At 41.3% G+C, this 19,412-nt stretch overlaps 2 protein-coding genes across 3 annotated transcripts in view; one reads left to right on the plus strand and one right to left on the minus strand.

Moving 5' to 3' along the window:
• Nucleotides 1-11,421, minus strand: part of rnf41l (ring finger protein 41, like) — a 61,493-nt gene extending 50,072 nt beyond the window's left edge. The window contains exon 1 of the mRNA XM_067979292.1: nt 11,345-11,421. The gene's annotated coding sequence lies outside the window, so the exon portion shown is untranslated. The remainder of the gene's footprint in view (nt 1-11,344) is intronic.
• The window catches only part of rad54b (RAD54 homolog B), a 166,991-nt gene continuing 153,124 nt past the window's right edge, over nt 5,546-19,412 (plus strand). The window contains exon 1 of one of the 2 annotated variants that reach the window (XM_067979273.1): nt 5,546-5,568. The gene's annotated coding sequence lies outside the window, so the exon portion shown is untranslated. Of the gene's footprint in view, nt 5,569-11,475; nt 11,566-19,412 lie in introns of those variants that run through there. The other variant, XM_067979267.1, reaches the window with a different exon arrangement.

The raw sequence follows: 19,412 nt of genomic DNA on the forward strand, positions 1-19,412 counted from the left end.
AGCTGAGAAGTGGCAGAATGTATAAATGCAGAGATTAGACAAGCATGAAGAAAAGGCAGAGTAGTTTTAATGGGGGATTTTAACTTTTATATAGATCGGGATACGCAGACGAGCTCATGTCAGAAAGCTATCAAATTCCTAGAGTGTGTGTTCAGGACAGCATTCTGCAACAATATTTCCTAGAACCAATAAGGGGGCAGGCCATATTAGATTTAATAATGAGTAATAAGCCAAATTTAGTTAACAGCTTAACGGTTTGTGAACATTTATCTAACAGCGATCATAATGTGATTGAGTTCAACATTGTGTTTGAAAGGTAGAAACCCGTATCAGCTGCTAAGATTCTAAATTTAGGTAAGGCCAACGTCAACAGGATGAGACAGAGACTGTCCACAGTAAACTGGGCAAATCTGTTAATGAATAAAATGACAGAAGATCAGTGGGAGATGTTCAAAAACAAATTTAACATGATACAGAACCAGTTTATACCCCTAAGGGGCACGAGCTTTACTTGCCAAAAAAAGCAGCCATGGACGGCAAAAGAAGTAAGGGACAACATAAAACTAAAAGAGAAAGCATACAAAAATGCAAAAAATAGCACAGATCCTGGCGTCTGGGAGAGATACAAAGAACAGCAAAGGGTGACAAAACAGATAGTAAGAGCTACAAAAAGGGAGTATGAAAAGAAATTTGCAAGGGTATATCAAAATTAACACAACATTTTTTCACAATTACATTAGGAAAAAGAGGATGGTCAAGAGCAATGTGGGCCCCTTAAAAACTGATAATGGTGATATTGTAAATGAAAATAAGGAAAAGGTGGACATGTTAAACAATTGTTTTGCGCCAGTATTTACAGTAGAAGAAGAGGATAGCATGCCAGACGCCCCAAGGAAACTAATTTTAGATCAGGGACTCACCATAATTAATGTAAGCAAATTAACAGTAATGAAGAAAATAATGGCACTAAAGAGTGACAAATCCTCAGGACCAGGTGGTTTTAAAGAAAGTTGGTGAGAACATTGCAGTTGCACTCTATATAATCTTCCAAAGTTCTGTCGATTCAGGAATGGTTTCTTTAGATTGGAAAATTGTACTGTTACTCCGCTATTTAAGAAAGGTGAGAGGGAAACCAGGGAATTATAGACCAGTTAGGCTAACATCTGTTGTCGGGAAATTACTAGAGTCTATAATTAAGGATAGAGTGACTGAACACCTTGAAAATTTTCAGCTGATCAGACAGCCAGGTGAGGGCATGCCTGATGAACCTGATTTTTTTTTGAAGAGGTGACTAAAGTAGTGGACAGGGGAGTGTCAATGGATGTTGTTTATATGGACTTCCAGAAGGCATTCGATAAAGTCCCTCATAAGAGACCGTTAGCTAAAGTTGAAGCTCATGGAATTGAGGACAAATTATTGACCTGGTTAGGAAATTGGCTAAGCGGCAGGAGACAGAGATTAGGGATAATGGGCAGATACTCAAATTGGCAGGATGTGACTAGTGGTGTCCCACAGGGATCTGTGCTGGGGCCTCAACTATTCACTGTATTTATTAATGGCTTAGATAATTCACTAGTGAGCCACATATGCAAATTTGCCAATGACACAAAGATGGGCAGCGTTGTAAGCAGTGTAGATGGAAGCATAAAATTACAGAGAAATATTAATAGATTAAGTGAATGGGCAAAACTTTAACAAATAGATTTGAGTAAAGGCAAATGTGAGGTCATCCACTTTGGACCTAAAAAGGATAGACCAGCGTACTTTCTAAATGGTGAAAAGCTCGAAACAGTGAAGGTCCAAATACATAGATCATTAAAATGTCATGGACAGGTACAGAAAATAATCAAAAAGGCTAATGGAATGCTGGCCTTTGTATCTAGAGGACTAGAATACAAGGGGGTAGAAATTATGCTACAGCTATACAAAGCCCTGGTTAGACCACACCTGGAGTACTGTGTTCAGTTCTGGGCACCGCACCTTAAGAAGAATATAATGGCCCTGGAGGGAGTGCAGTGTAGATTTACTAGAATGATACCTGGACTCCAAGGGTTAAAATTACTAGGAGAGATTACACAAACTAGGGTTGTATTCCCTGGAATTTAGAAGATTAAGGGGTGATTTGATCGAAATTTTCAAGACAGTAAGGGGAACTGATAGGGTAGATCATAGAATCATAGAAAGTTACGGCACAGAAGGAGGCATTTCGGCACATCGTGTCTGTGCCGGTCAAAAAGAGCTATCCAGCTTAATCCCACTTTCCAGCACTTGATCTGTAGCCCTGTAGGTTACGGTACTACAAGAGCACATCCATGCAGTTTTTAAAATGAGTTGAGGGTTTCTGCCTCTACCACCCTTTCAGGCAGTGAGATCCAGTTCCCCACCACCCTCTGGTTGAAAAAAGTTCTCTTTTTTATTCGTTCATGGGATGTGGGCGTCGCTGGCGAGGCCGGCATTTATTGCCCATCCCTAATTGCCCTTGAGAAGGTGGCGGTGAGCCGCCTTCTTGAACCGCTGCAGTCCGTCTGGTGAAGGCTCTCCCACAGTGCTGTTAGGGAGGGAGTTCCAGGATTTTGACCCAGCGACGATGAAGGAACGGCGATATATTTCCAAGTTGGGATGGTGTGTGACTTGGAGCGGAACGTGCAGGTGATGTTGTTCCCATGTACCTGCTGCTCTTGTCCATCTAGGTGGTAGAGGTCGCGGCTTTGGGAGGTGCTGTCGAAGAAGCCTTGGCGAGTTGCTGCAGTGCATCCTGTGGATGGTACACACTGCAGCCACAGTGCGCCGGTGGTGAAGGGAATGAATGTTTAGGGTGGTGGATGTGGTGCCAATCAAGCGGGCTGCTTTGTCCTGGATGGTGTCGAGCTTCTTGAGTGTTGTTGGAGCTGCACTCATCCAGGCAAGTGGAGAGTATTTCATCACACTCCTGACTTGTGCCTTGTAGAGGGTGGAAAGGCTTTGAGGAGTCAGGAAGTGAGTCACTCACCACAGAATACCCAGCCTCTGACCTGCTCTTGTAGCCACAGTATTTATATGGCTGGTCCAGTTAAGTTTCTGGTCAATGGTGACCCCCAGGATGTTGATGGTGGGGGATTCGGCGATGGTAATGCTGTTGAATGTCAACGGGAGGTGGTTCGACTCTCTCTTGTTGGAGATGGTCATTGTCTGGCGCCAATGTTACTTGCCACTAATCAGCCCAAGCCTGGATGTTGTCCAGGTCTTGCTGCATGCGGGCACGGACTGCTTCATTATCTGAGGGGTTGAGAATGGAACTGAACAATGTGCAATCATCAGCGAACATCCCCATTTCTGATCTTATGATGGAGGGAAGGTCATTGATGAAGCAGCTGAAGATGGTTGGGCCTAGGACACTGCCCTGAGGAACTCCTGCAGCAATGTCCTGGGGCTGAGATGATTGGCCACCAACAACCACTACCATCTTCCTTTGTGCTAGGTATGACTCCAGCCACTGGAGAGTTTTACCCCTGATTCCCATTGATTTCAATTTTACTAGGGCTCCTTGGTGCCACACTCGGTCAAATGCTGCCTCGATGTCAATTTAAGAATTCTGCACTCTCTATAGCTTTTGCAGTCCCAGTTAACTATCCCAGTTAATATTAGGGTAGTTGAAATCCCTTATTGTTATTACACTTCTCAGAAATTTGCCTACACATTAGCCCTCTGACTGTTTGGGAGGCAACATACCATCCTGGAATCGGTCTGCGGCCGCAGAAACGCCTAGCTGTTGCCCTAACTATTGAATCCCCAATCACTATTGCTTTCCTGACCTTCCTCCTCTCCTCTTGTGCAGCTGAGCCACCAATGGTGACGTGGACATGGCTCTGGCTGCACTCCTCAGAGGAACTCTCTCCTTCACCTTTGCTGGTTAGAGAGCGAGATGCACTCAGGGGACTGCTGAACTACCTGCCTGGTCCTCCCTGTCTGGTGGTCATCCATTCCCTCTCTGCCTAGATAGAGAGAAACTATTTCCGCTGGTTGAAGAGTCTAGGACTAGGGGATGTAGCCTAAAAATTAGAACCAGGACTTTCAGGAGTGAAGTTAGAAAACACTTCTACATGCAAAACATGGTAGAAGATTGGAACTCTCTTCCGTAAACAGCAGTTGATGCTAGCTCAATTGTTAATTTTAAATCTGAGATTAATCGATTTTTGTTAACCAAGGGTATTAAGGGATGTGGGACAAAGGCAGGTATATGAAGTTACATCACTGGCAGAACAGGCTTGAGGGGCTAAATGGCCTACTCCTGTTACTATTTTTCTGTATTTAGTAAATGGATTTAGCTTGAGTTTGAAATAATTAGTAATTACTTAAATTTTTTAAAAAATAATAAAATAAAAAAAGATTAAGTCTTAAAAGTTGATAGATTAGTATATAGTGCTCAAGGAGAATAGTATGTTAATGCCCAGCCAGACAGAAGTTTGATGATGTTGTGGATCCCTGGGACTCCTCACAGATGTTATAGGATTCACAGAACCCTGATTTAAAACAACATTATACATGGATCTAGCAACAGGACAGTAGCATGTCAAGAATCAACATATTTTGTCTCAGTCCCTCACTACGCACCATCTGTACATGCCATGCCTCCCACTTGTACATCTACGAAAGGAACTCTACATAGCAATGTGCACTGGCAGTGTTCATAGTTTCTTTGATAACAAACTTTCCTGTTACCCATAGCAACCAATCTGTATCAACAAACATTATTTAAAGGAGACAGCAGACTGCAGCTTTGTTTTCCTTGACACCCAAAGAATGATAAGATTGGAATTTTAATAAAAGTGGGCACATTTTTTTTTAAAAAGAGAAAATATTACAATCCAGTATAAAGTTAATCACTAGTGATAACTTTGCTCAGGATTTCAGAAGAGTTGCAAGATACATGCCATAAGGTAAACACCCTATAATGGTTTAAGTTACAGTCAACAGCTTTAAGGTTGGAAAAATATCAACTGGTTGAATGGGAAATTATTTCCTCCAAGTTAATAATTTGTTTCTGATATTCATAATGAGGAACTTCTCTGCCCTCCCCTGGCCCCTTCACTGACCAAGTTCATTGCCCCTTCCCCATGCACTCTCCTGAGCAAGTTTATTTATATATTTTACAGGAAACAATCAAAAAACAAACACACACTTCACTGTCGCTGGGGAGATTTCTTACAAACATCTTTTCCAAATCCTTTCACTGGAAATATGCATCCCTCCACTATTTTCACAACTCATTATCGCCTTCTTGCAACAATGGGGCAGATTTTGCTGTAGCAGGTCATCCAACGGCGTTTGCTGTTAGTTAGATTGCCCTTGCACAATTAGGTTTTTCATTTTTTTGCGTGGCAAGTTGATGAAAGTGCGAACTAATAATGGCACAGCGAGGAAAACAGGGCAAACAACTATGTATGTCCTTAACCAATCAGATTGAAGGATTGAGAAATAAACAGGGCAAGGACTGAGAAGGAAGCATAAATTCAATGTCATATCAGGAACAGAAAGAGAAATAAAGAGGGAAAGAAAGATTGGATTAAGAGAAAAAAGGAGAAAGGAAAAGTAAGAAAATGTTTTAATTTAAAATTTTACATTTGTAAAATCTCCAACAACAAATAATAGCTGAAGGAATGAGACTCCACACCTGTAACAGTTAAATTTCAGTGTCAGAAAGATTGATTGACAGTAATTAACACTTCTCACATTGTTAAAAGAGTACTTAGACTTGAAATGACAATGACTTAACTTTCTGTGGCGAATATAGTTTGTATCTACAGTGCAAATATAACTTCACGCCATTCAGTGCATTTCAATGGTGAGGCAGACAGTGAGATGCCGTTTTCGCAAAGCTAACGGTGGAGCGGCGCATCTCGGACAGTAACTTTTGGATATTCGTATTTAACTGTGCATCTACTCCTTGCCTGAAGTTGCTGTACCGTTTGCGCATAAATAACAGCGAGCGTCATCAACCTTCCCGTTATTTTGACAACAAAATCTGGTCCATTGTAACCAATTATCTACTGCATGGAAGATGTGCTACTATATACATGTCTTGCTCCTAGCACACAATTCGTTACAGGTGTAAAACAATCTTAAAAAATGAGAAAGCCAGTCATTGACCTGAAATTTACAAGCGATTGCAATTGCCTTCTGATTGATCTCAACAGTTTATGATTAGGCACAATTATCTAGCTTTGACTACTTAGAGTAGTGGCATTAAAAGGCACAGGCCAGGTTAGCAGTTGAACATCACAAATGCACCCTAGACTACATGCAAGCAATAAGATGGGAGAACATCTAATACTGATAAAAGAATCCATTTGCTAACTTGAAAGATACAAACAGTTGAATGTAAATGCAGTAGATGTTGTAGGCTAACCTTCAAATTAAAACTATCTTTGTGAAACTTGAACTATTATATTGTAGGTTACATTTAAATTATGCATAACAGTCATAGATAATTTAAATGTATTAGTGTCTAACGGTTACCTGTGGGTACATCAACTTAACACTGTATTAGTATAATGGATACTATGTAAATAAAGCAAACATGATTTCTTATGCACTACTTAAATATGATTTTGCTGGAAGGTCCGCCAATGAATTAGCAAGTTCATACAGTGAATAGCTGAACCATACTGATTAGGAAGGCCCACATAATATAACTATATTTAATCTGTACCCGTGTACTAGTGAGTGATTATATAATCTAAAGTATAATATAACTATATTTAAATCAGTACTTGTGTACCAGTGGGTGAATATAATAATCTAGGTACCGATTAAATATAACTATATTTAATCGGTACCTATGTATTAGTGAGCGATTATATAATAATCTTAAGTTTAACTATATTTAACTATAAAACGCAGAAGAAGCGGCTGAGCCTGAGAAATTTTTGCTATATGTTTAATTTATTATATAAATAAGTCAAGTGTTTAATTTATTATATAATTCAGCTAAGTGTTTAATTTATTGTATATTTAAGCTAAGTGTTTAATTAATTAATCAGATCTGAAGGGATAAAATTAAAATTATCTAAATAGAGGATACTAACATTAAAGGGTTCCAAGTGTCATTAAATTATAACCTGCTATATGTAAATAATAAATAGGAGTTAAGGAAATAAGTAAGAAGTTAACAAAATTCAAGGCTAATTAGCTATAAATTAAACTGAAATCAAGCTAAATCCATATACTAAATATAATCTAGATCTCAAGTAGTTGTATTATATCTAGAACTAAATTCGTACTAAATAAATAAACAAAATAAAAACTAGAAATGGCAGTGCAGGTTATGTGTTGGGACTGTAACTTGTGGGAGTTTATGGAGAGCAAGACTGTCCCAGATTGCCACATCTGCAGTAAATGTCTCTGCCTTGAGACACTCCAACTCAGAGTCTTTGAGCTGCAGTGCAAGTTAGAGACACGCCGACACATGAGGGAAGGGGAGGAATTTTTGGATAGTTTTCATCAGAGCACAATCACACCTCAGAGGAAAGCACAGGTACAGGAAGGGGAGAGCATGACTAAGGTGGTAAGAGGAACCAAGGGGAGATAGAGAAGGAGGTCCCGTGGGCATTGGTCCTATGCAACAGGTACAATGTACTTGCTACCTGCGCGGATAAGGATGCAGGCTGCGAGGTAGACAGCCAGAATACTAACTATAGCACTGTGGAGCAGGAGACAATCTGGTGGTAGAAGTGGGGGTAGGGAAGAGCAGAATAGAAAGGTTGTAGTCATAGGGGATTCGATAACTAGGCCTACCTGGTGCAAAGGTAAAGGATATCTCCGAGCAACTGGAGAGAAACTCGGAAAGGAAGGGGGAAGGATCCAGTTATCATGGAACATGTTGGGACCAAAGACATAGGGAAGAAAAGGGAAGAGGTCCTGCTAAGGGAATATCAGAAGTTAGGAACTAAATTAAAAAAGAGGAGCTTATGGGTGGTAATCTCCAGATTACTACCCGAGCCACGTGCTAATTGGCATTGGGATAGGCTAAACAGGAAGGTGAAATTGTGGCTGAAAGACTGGTGTGGGAAGGAGGGATTCCATTTCATGGGACACTGGCACCAGTACAGGGCCAGGAAGGAGCTGTACCACTGGGACAGGCTCCACCTGAACCGGAAAGGGACCAGTATCCTAGCAGAAAGGATAAATAGGGCTGTCAATAGGATTTTAAACTACTAAGATGGGGGGAGGGATTTGGTGAAAATGACATAAATCTGAAGATGAAATCGGAGATGAGAGTAAAGGTCAGACCAAGGTAAGGAACAAGGGTAACAAACGGTCAGGGAACAAATACAGTTATAGAACATGAGTACAAAATAACTGTTAAAAATAAAGTGAGGGGAACAATTATTAAAAACAAATTAAATTGCCTGTATAGCAATGTGCATAGCAACCAAAACAAAATGGGAGAACTGAAGGCAATACTTTGTAGTAAGGAGTCAGATGTAGTAGGGATAACTGAAACATGGCTACATAAAGAACAGGACTGGCAGTTAAATATTGAAGGATATAACATACTTAGAAAAGATACAGAAGGAAGAAAGGGGGTGGGTTAGCTGTACTAATTAGAGGCCACATAATGGCACTAGAAAAAGTGACATAAGTAATATTAAGATAGCAACAGAATCGATATGGATAAGAAGGGTTTGATTAAGTTGATAGGCATATTCTACAGACCACCTAATAGTGGAAGGGAAGTGGAGGAAGAAATATGTAGGCTAATCTATGAAATGAGTAAAAAACATTGAATAATAATCATGAGAGATTTCAACTACCCCTAAATAAACTGGCAAGAGAGGGAAAGGGGAGAGGGGAATGGAGTTTTTACATTCTGTACGTGACACCTTTCCTACTCAGCATGTGAGAAGCCCAACAAGACAGAAATCACTGCTAGATCTAGTAATGGGAAATGAACCGGAGCAGATAAGAGAAGTAAGCGCAGGGGTACATCTAGGCAATAGCAATCATAACATAATATGGTTTAAATAATGATTGAGAAGGACATAAGTAAGACAAAGATCAAAGAATAGATTGGAAAAAAGGAAATTTTGAGGGAATGAAAATGGAACTAGGGAAGGTAAACTAGAAAAAAAAAGACACAAAGAGATAGAACAGCAGCTGGAAATATTTAAAATAGTGATCAAGAGAGTTCAGGAGAAATATATTCCTCGAAAATACAAGAACAAACTAGCCAATAATGAAACACTATGGATGAATAAAGAGATAAGGATAAAATTAAAACTAAAAAAAAGGCATACTCTAAGTACATAGACAATAAAGGAGAGGTTGACGAAAGGGAATACGAAGAGGTTAGGAAAGATGACAAAAAAATTAGGAAAGCAAAGAGGAACTACAAAATTAAATTATCAAGGAATATAAAAAGAAATAGTAAAGTATTCTACAGACACATAAGTAACAAAAGACAAATCAGGATAGGGATAGGGCCACTAAGGGATGCACAAGATAAACTCACAGCTAATGACAACGAAATAGCAGAAATATCGAATAGTTACTTTGCCTCAGTATTTACCAAGGAGACTAACAAGGTGGGCATGACATTAGAAGAGGAGATCAAAAAAGGTATAAAGACATTTAAGGTAGAAAGGGGGGAGATGAGTAATAAAACTAATCAAACTTAGAGAGGATAAAACCCCTGGTCCGGAAGGATCGCATCTGCACATATTAAAAGAAGTTGGAGAAGAGGTAGCAGAGTCACTATTACATATATATAAAAATTCATTAGGAAAGGGAATAGTGCCAGAGGACAGGCCGACAGCTAATGTTATTCCTATATTTAAAATGGGAGATAGACTAAGCCCAGGGAATTATAGACCAATTCGCTTAACGTTAGTGGTAGGAAAGATAATGGAATCTTTACACAAAAATGTAATAAACATCTAGAAAATGAAAATATAATAAAGAATAGTCAGCATGGATTTCAGAAGGGAAAGTCTTGCTTGACCAACCTTATTGAATTCTTTGAAGTAGTAACAAAGAGTAGACAAGGGAAATGCAGTAGATGTAATATATTTGGATTTTCAAAAGGCCTTTGCTAAGTTACCACAATGTAGACTCAAACTAAGGTCAGAGCATGTGGAGTCAGGGAACAGGTAGCAGAATGTACAGCAAGCTGACTACAAAACAGAAAACAGGGAGTAGGAGTCAAAGGTAGCAGATGGATAGCAAACTGGCTGCAAAACGGAAAACAGGGAGTAGGGGTTATGGGTAGCTACTCAGACTGGCAAAAGGTGGGAAGTGGTGTTCCACAGGGATCGGTGCTGGGACCACTGTTGCTCACAACTTACATCAACGATTTGGACTCGGGAATCGGAATTACAATTTCAAAATTTGCAGACAACATGAAATTGGGAAGTGTAGTTAATACAAAGGAAGGACGCATTAAAATGCAAGAAGACAGTAATAAACTTGCAGAATGGTTGTGTAATTGGCAAATTAATTTCAATATAGATAACTGTGAGGTGGTGCATTTTGGTAGGAAGAATAAGGAGGCCAAATATTGCTTGGATAATAAGAGTCTAAATGGAGTAGGGAAGCAAAGGGATCTCAGGATACTGAAACACAGATCACTAAAAGTAGCGACACAGGTTAATAAGGCCATAGAAAAGCAAATCAAGCACTAGGGTTTATTTCTAGAGGAATAGAATTGAAAAGCAGAGAAGTTATGTTAAACTTGAATATAACCTTAGTTAGATCACATCTGTAGTACTGTGCACAGTTCTAGTCTCCAAATTATAAAAAGGGAATGGAGTCATTGGAGAAGGTGCAAAAAAGATTCACAAGGATGATACCAGAACTGAGAGGACATACTTATCAGGAAAGACTAAACCAGCTGGGGCTTTTTTCTCTTTTAAAAAAAAGAGAAGGCTGAGGGGTAACCTGATAGAGGTCTTTAAGATAATGAAAGGGTTTGATAGGGTAGACTTAAGAAAATGTTTCTACTTGTGGGGTAATCCATAATCCAGAGGTCATCATTTTAAAATAGTCACTAATAAATCCAATAGGGAATTCAGGAGAAACTTCTTTACCCAGAGTGATAAGAAAGTGGAATAAGCTATCACAAGTAATTGAGGCAAATAGCCAAAATGCACTTAAGGTAAGTGCACACAAAGGAGAAACCAATGGAAGGATATACTGACGGGGGTAGATAAAGTAGGGTGAGAGGAGGCTTGTGTGGAGCACAGACGCCTGCATCGACCAGTTGGGCCGAATGCCTGTTTCTGTGCTGTCAACTCGATGTAACTTAATCTGTACCTGTGAGTGATTATTTAGTAATCTGAAGTAAAATATAACTACATTTAATCGGTACCTCTCCCGTTCCACTCGCGCTTCTCCGACAATCTGCTTTAATCAGGAACCGTTGCTGCAAAGCGCCGCAAACCATTTGCATGCTGAATTTTATTTTACGCCTTCCGTTGCCTATGGTAACCGAGCCCTTGGTATGAGTCGGTCAGGGATTAGTTGATTAAATGTAACCGTGTTAAAATGGTGATTCTGTCGCTTTCACTGCTACAGAACGGAATGGGGAAGGTAATCGCTGCCAGTTTTTATTCATGTAGATCGTGACTTTGAATTAACTCTTCATTTCTCAGCCAGCAGTTGAAAATGTTTCGTTGGCCTCGAGAGTTTTCAGTGAAAGCCGACAGAGCCGCGCCCCTACATATATATATTTAGAGCTCGTTTCACTAATATTCGTGAAGGCGAAATGTCACCTACCCATAATTCTGTTTATTTGTAATAGTATCAAACTGGGATATCGATTCAAAACAAAATAATAATTAAACAAAAATTGCTCATCTTGACAGATGTGTACAGAGCAGCATTATTATCTAATAATCCAATGAATCAGGCATAAACCATCAGTTTCTCAGCCTCACACTGAGCAGTGAGTCAGATGCACATTCCTTGTAATTCTCAGCGACATACTTCAGGATTACCCTCCTATCCCATGGGATTTTTAGTTAGCAAGAGTAAGATCTGTATGGAACAACAAAAACACCCTGTATCTATGTAGCATCTGTCATATAAAGAATATCCCAAGGACTTTGATGATAAGCATAAGGAAATTGGATGCCAGGCCAGAAAGGGAGAGATTGAGGAGTGACCAAAGGCTTAATTGAAGGGATGAGTTTTGAAATTTTTTTTAAAGGAAACAGGTGAAGAGGTGGAATTCCAATGAGTAGTATCCCAGACAGCTGTAGCATCTACCACCAACAGAGGGACAAAGGAAGGTGAGGATGCAGATATAGCCAGAGTCAGAAGAAGTAAGTGGTTATGGCAGGAGGATGTACAAATGGAGGAGGTTACAGAGGTTTGGTGAGGCGAGGCCATAAATGAATTTAAAGATGAGCATGAGGATTTTAAATTTAACGCATTAGAGTATAGGGAGCCAATGTGGATCAGTGAGGATGGAGGTGATGGGTTAGTGGGACCTAGTGTCGGACAGAATGTGTGCATAAGTTGTAGTTTCTGGAGGGTGGAGGAGGGAGGCCAACAAGGAGAGTGTTGAAGTATTCAAGTCTGGTGGTGTTGAAGGAATCTGTGAGGGTTTCAACGACAGATGGGCAGATGTAGGGCGGTTGTAGAAGTAGGCAGTAGTGTGATGGAGAGAATATGGAGTCTGAAACTAAGCTCAGAGTTGTAAACAATTTTACAACACCAAGTTATAGTCCAGCAATTTTATTTTAAATTCACAAGCTTTCGGAGACTTCCTCCTTCCTCAGGTAAACATTTACCTGAGGAAGGAGGAAGTCTCCGAAAGCTTGTGAATTTAAAATAAAATTGCTGGACTATAACTTGGTGTTGTAAAATTGTTTACAATTGTCAACCCCAGTCCATCACCAGCATCTCCACATCATAAGCTCAGAGTGAAACAGGTCATCAAGGTTGTGAACAGTCTGGTTGAAGTGGCAGCAGAAGCCATGGCGACAAAGGTAAATGGAAAACATGAAAGGGATGGTATGCAGGAATGTGTGTAGCACCAGATGACTGGAAGAGAGTTTTAACACATCATATGAATGGAGAGGAGGGTGTTTTAAGATGACAAGAAGGAAGTTGGAAGGGAGTGGGGTTCAACTTTGGTGAATAGTAAAATAACAAAAATGATCAGTTAGGAGTAGCTGGTGATTTAGTATGTGTACAACCAAATACATTTATTTAAAGACTTGAAGATAGAGATCACCTAATGTGAATAATCATGTTATGACTTTATACAAATAATAGGGTATACTAATCCCTTAAAATCCAGAGTGAAATAAACCTGATATTATTGTAATTCAAATCACATAGTGCATTGCCATTCACAGTCACATGGGAGCCTGCTATTGCTGAATACAGAGTAAAATCACCTAACAACAAACTCCACCTGTGTATATTATAAAATATAACACAAGTTGGAATGTGTTTAAAGGAGAAAACAACAACAGGTTCAGATAACACTAATAAAGGCAGTGTCATACCAATAAATAATACCAGTGTCAGCCTTGGCTCAATAGTAGCATTCTTGCCTCTGAGTCAGAAGGTTGTGGGTTTAAATCCCACTCCAGAGACCTGAGCACAAAATCTAAGCTGACACTTCAGTGCAGTACTGAGGGAGTGCTGCATTGTCAGAGGTGCTGTCTTTTGGATGAGATGTTAACCCGAGGCCCCATCTGCACTCTCAAGTGGACGTAAACGATCTCATGGCACTGTTACAAAGAAGAGCAGGGAAAATCCCCCTGATGTCCTGGCCACCGACATCACTACCTCAACCAACATCACTAAAAACAGATTATCTGGTCATTATCATATTGCTGTTTGTGCAACCTTGCTGTGCGCAAAGTGGCTGCTGCATTTCCTACATTACAACAGTGCACTTCAGAAGTATTTAATAGGCTGTAAAGCGCCTTGGGATGTCCTGCAGTCGTGAAAAGCACGATATAAATACAAGTCTTTCTTTTTAAAGTGCCCAGGCTTCATTCTTACAGTTTAAGGTGTCATCTGAATTTTAAGTGAATTACTGGTTTAACACAATCCAATCAAAGCATGACTCTATAAATAATACATACTCATAAAATCATACAGAACAGTAGAAGGCCATTCGGCCCATTGTGCCTGTGCCTGATCTTTGAAAGAGCTGTCCAATTAGTTCCACTCCCCTGCTCTTTCCCCATAGCCCTGCAAATTTTTCCTTTTCAAGTATTTATCCAGAAAAAAGACTAGCATTTGTGTAGTGCTTTTCACAACCTCAGGACATCCCAAAGCACTTTACAGCCAATGAAGTATTTTTGAAGTGTAGTCACTGTTGTAATGTAGGAAACGCAGCAGCCAATTTGCACACAGCAAACTCCCACAAACAGAAATTTTATACTGACCAGATCATCTGTTTTAGGGATAAGTTTGGCCAGGACACCAGGGATAACTCCACTGCTCTTCTTTGAAATAGTGCCATGGATCTTTTACATCCACCTGAGAGGGCAGATAGGGCCTTGGATTAACATCTCATCCGAAAGACAGCACTTCCAACAATGCAGCACCTCCAACAATGCAGCACTCATCAGTACTGCATTAGAGTGTCAGCCTAGATTTTGTGCTCAAGTCTCTGGAGTAGGACTTGAACCCACAACCTTCTACCTTGAGAGGCAAGAGTACTACCAACTAAGCCACAGTCCTTTTAAAATTCTCTTTGAAAGTTACTATTGAATCTGCTTCCACCACCCTTTCAGGCAATGCATTCCAGATCATAACAACCTGCTGCATAAAAAAATTCCTCCTCATCTTCCCTCTGGTTCTTTTGCCAATTATCTTAAATCTGTGTCCTCTGGTTATTGACCATCCTGCCAGTGGAAACAGTTTCTCCCTATGTACTCTATCAAAACCCCTCAAAAATTTTGAATCCCTCTATTAAATCATCCCTTAACCTTCTCTGCTCTAAAAAGAATAATCCCAGCTTCTCTAATTTCTCCACGTAACTGAAGTCCCTTATCCCTGGTACCATTCCAGCAAATCTCCTCTGCACCCTCTCCATGTATGGTGCCCAGATTTACATAGAAACATAGAAAATAGGTGCAAGAGTAGGCCATTCAGCCCTTCGGGTCTGCTCCGCCATTCGAAATGATCATGGCTGATCGTCTAACTCAGTACCCTGTTCCCGCTTTTTCCCCATATCCCTTGATCATTAAGAAATATATCTATCTCCTTCTTGAATACATCTAATGACTTGGCCTCCACTGCCTTCTGTGGTAGAGAATTCCACAGGTTCACCACTCTCTGAGTGAAGAAATGTCTCCTCATCTCGGTTCTAAATGGCATACCCCGTATCCTGAGACTGTGACCCCTGGTTCTGGACTCCCCAGCCATCAGGAACATCCTCCCTGCACCTAGTCTGTCTAGTCCTGTTAGAATTTTATATGTTTCGATGAGATCACCTCTCATTCTTCTAAACTCTAGTGAATATAGGCCTAGTCGACCCAATCTTTCCTCATATGTCAGTCCTGCCATCCCAGGAATCAGTCTGGTAAACCTTCATTGCACTCCCTCCATGGCAAGGACATCCTTCCTCAGATAAGGAGAGCAAAACTGCACCCAATACTCCAGATGTGGTCTCACCAGGGCCCTGTATAACCGCAGTAAGACATCCCTGCTCCTGTACTCAAATCCTCTTGCAATGAAGGCCAACATACCATTCACTTTCCTAACTGCTTGCTGCACCTGAATGCTCGCTTTCAGCGACTGGTGTACAAAGAGACTCAGGTCTCGTTGCACCTCCCCTTTTCCCAATCTATCACCATTCAGATAATAATCTGCCTTTCTGTTTTTACAACCAAAGTGGATAACCTCACATTTATCCACATAATACTCCAGCTAAGGCCTAACTACTGATTTATAAAGGTTTAGCATAACTTCCTTGCTTTTGTAACCTCTATTTATAAAGCCAAGGATCCCATATGCTTTTTTAACAGCCTTATCAACTTGTCCTGCCACCTTCAAAGATTTGTGTACGTAAATCCCCAGGTGCCTCTGTTCCTGTACCCCCTTTCAAATTGTATCATTTAGTTTATATTGCGTCTTCTCATTCTTCTTTCCAAAATGCATCACTTCACACTTCTCTGCACTAAATTTCATCTGCCATGTGTCTGGACGGGATCATACAGGATCCCGGGCTTTATAAATAGAGGCATCGGGTATAAAACTATGGAAGTCATGATGAACCTTTATAAAACACTGGTTCGGCCAAAACTGTGGCCAGTTCTGGGCACCGTACTTTAGGAAAGATGTGAAGGCCTTAGAGAGAGTGCAGAAGAAATTTACTAGAATGATTCCAGGGATGGGGTTGTTCTCCTTGGAACAGAGACGGTTGCGAGGAGATTTGATAGAGGTATTTCAAATCATGAAGGGTCTAGACAGAGTAGATAGAGAGAAACTGTTCCTATTGACGGAAAGGTCAAGAACCAGAGGACTTAGATTTAAGGTGATAGGCAAAAGAACCAAAGGTAATAGGAGGAAAAACTTTTTTACACAGCGAGTGGGTAGGATCTGGAAAGCGCTGCCCGAGGGGGTGGTGGAGGCAGATTCAATCATGGCCTTCAAAAGGGAACTGGATAAGTACTTGAAAGGAAAAAATTTGCAGGGCTACAGGGAAAGGGTGCGGGAGTGGGACTAGCCGGATTGCACTTGCATAGTGCCGGCACGAACTTGATGGGCTGAATGGCCTCCTTCCGTGCTGTAACCTTTCTATGAATCTATGATTCTGCCCATTTCATCAGTCTGTCTATGTCCTCCTGCAGTCTGCTACTATCCTCCTCACTGTTATCTACATTTCCGAGTTTCATGTCATCTGCAAACTTTGAAATTATGTCCTGTATAACGACATCATGGCCTTGCCGGAAACTTGGCTGATAGGTGATGACACCTTCCTCCTTAATAAAGCCTCCCCGCCTGGCTGTACCTTCCTCCCAACCGTCGTGGTGGCGGTGTGGCCCTTATTATCAAATCACACCTTGGTCTGTTCCCCTACTACTCTAGCATCTTCTCCTCCTTTGAGCATCTCACCTTGTTCCACTCCTCTCATCTCTCCTTTAAAATCCTCATTCTCTACCATCCACCCAAGTACCACGCCAAGTTTCTCACCGAGATATCTTCACTGCTTTCCTCCCCAGCCTCTGCACCAAACAACTTCTCAACCTTGGTGATTTCAACCTCTGACTTAAATCATCATGCCCTCTCTCCTCTGAGTTCACAGCCCTCCTATCCTCCCTTAATCTCTTCCTCCATATAAATTCCCCTATCCATATTCATAGCCACCCCCTCGACTTTGCCATCTCATGAGGCCTCTCTATTCCCATCATGTCAATCACAGATAAGGCCATCTCTGATCACTCCCTTGTATCCCTCTCCACCCACACCCACCTCCCCCCCTCAACATTTCCTTCTGTGTCTGCCCCTGGAAAAAACTCTCCCCCAAGTCACTTACAACGGCACTTTCAAATTCCTAACTGTCTAGCCATTGGCCCTCCATTCACCACAACATTTCTGCAGCTACCGATCTGCTCAATCACATCCTCACCTCCAACTTTGATGCCCTTGCCCCCGTTATAACCATTAGTCTCACCTTACTCATTCCCCTGGTACAGCCCTCATCTCTACTCCCTTAAGTCCATGGAATTCAAACTTGAATGTTTATGGCAGACAACTGATTTAGCCATTCATTGCCAGATCTGGCATGACCACATAAAGCACTCCTCCGCCAAAACTGCTCACTGTTCCAGGATCCTCCCTGGAATGCAAAGATAACCCCCGGCTTCTCTTCACTACAAACTATCTTCTTAGACCCCTCTCCCCTACCCCCTCCACTCTCAACTCCAACCACAAATGCAAGGAGCTCATGGACTTCTTTGTAACTAGGATTGAGACCATCCATTCAGCTCCCTGTGGCACTTCACTCCCTTCTCCTAGACCACCAAGCCAAACTTCCCCTAAGGTTCCCCCCTGCCCTAGCCCTGAACTCACATCTTTAGTTTCTCTCCTATCTCCCCTCATACCCTCTCCGAGCTCACCTTGTCCATGAGACCCACCTCCTGCTCCTTCGACTCTATTCCCATCAAATTGCTGACCACCTAACTTCCCTTCCTGGGCCCCATATTAGCTGATATTGTTAACGGTTGCCTCTCCTCAAAATTTACGGATGACACCAAATTGGGGGGTACAGTTAATACCGGGGAGGACTGTGACAAAATACAGGAAGACATTAATAAACTTGCAGAATGGTTGTGCAATTGGCAAATGAATTTCAATATAGATAAGTGTGAGGTATTACATTTTGGTAGGAAGTATAACGGGGCCACATACTGCTTGGATAATAAGAGTCTAAATAGGGTAGAGGAGCAGAGGGATTTGGGGGTACAGATACACAAATCATGAAAAGTACCGACCCAGGTCAATAAGGCCGAGCACTGGGGTTCATTTCTAGAGGGATAGAATTGAAAAGCAGAGAAGTTATGTTAAACTTGTATAGAACCTTGGTTAGGCCACACTTGGAGTACTGTGAACAGTTCTGGTCTCCGTATTATAAAAAGGATATAGAGGCACTGGAGAAGGTACAAAAAAGATTTACTAGGATGAAACCAAAACTGAGAGGTTATACCTAACAGAAAAGATGTAGCAGGCTGGTGCTCTTTTCTGTAGAAAAGAGAAGATTGAGGAGTGACCTGATAGAAGTCTTTAAGATTATGAAAGGGGAAAGGGTTTGATAGGGTAGACATAGAGAAGATGTTTCCACTTGCAGGGGAGACCAGAATTAGGGGCCATAAATGTAAGATAGTCACTAATAAATCCAATAGGGAATTCAGGAGAAACTTTTTTACCCAGAGAGCGGTTAGAATGTGGAACACGCTACCACAAGGAGTAGTTGAGGCAATTAGCATAGATGCAATGAAGGGGAAGCTAGATAAACAAATGAGGGAGAAAGGAATAGAAGTTATATGCTGATAGGGTGAGATGAAGTAGGGAGGGAGGAGACTCGTGTGGAACATAAACACCGGCATGGACTTTTGGGCCGAATGGCTGATCAATGCTGTACATTCTATATCTTTCTATGTAGTGTCCACCTCGCCTTCAAATCTGCCATTATCACCCCCACTCAGAGAACCCACCCTTGACCCCTCTGGGCTTGCAAACTACTGCCACATCTCCAATCTCCACTTCCTCTCCAAAGTCCTTGAACATGTTGTCGCCTCTCAAATCCGTGCCCATCTTTCCTGCAACTCCATGTTTGAACCCCTCCAGTCAGGTTTCTACCCCTGCCACAGCACAGAAATTGCCTTTATCACAGTCACAAATGACATCCTATGTGACTGTGACAGTGGTAAACTATCCTTCCTCATCCTTCTCGATCTGTCTGC

This window comes from Heptranchias perlo, chromosome 3 (assembly GCF_035084215.1).
Source record: "Heptranchias perlo isolate sHepPer1 chromosome 3, sHepPer1.hap1, whole genome shotgun sequence".
NCBI classification, from domain to species: domain Eukaryota; kingdom Metazoa; phylum Chordata; class Chondrichthyes; order Hexanchiformes; family Hexanchidae; genus Heptranchias; species Heptranchias perlo.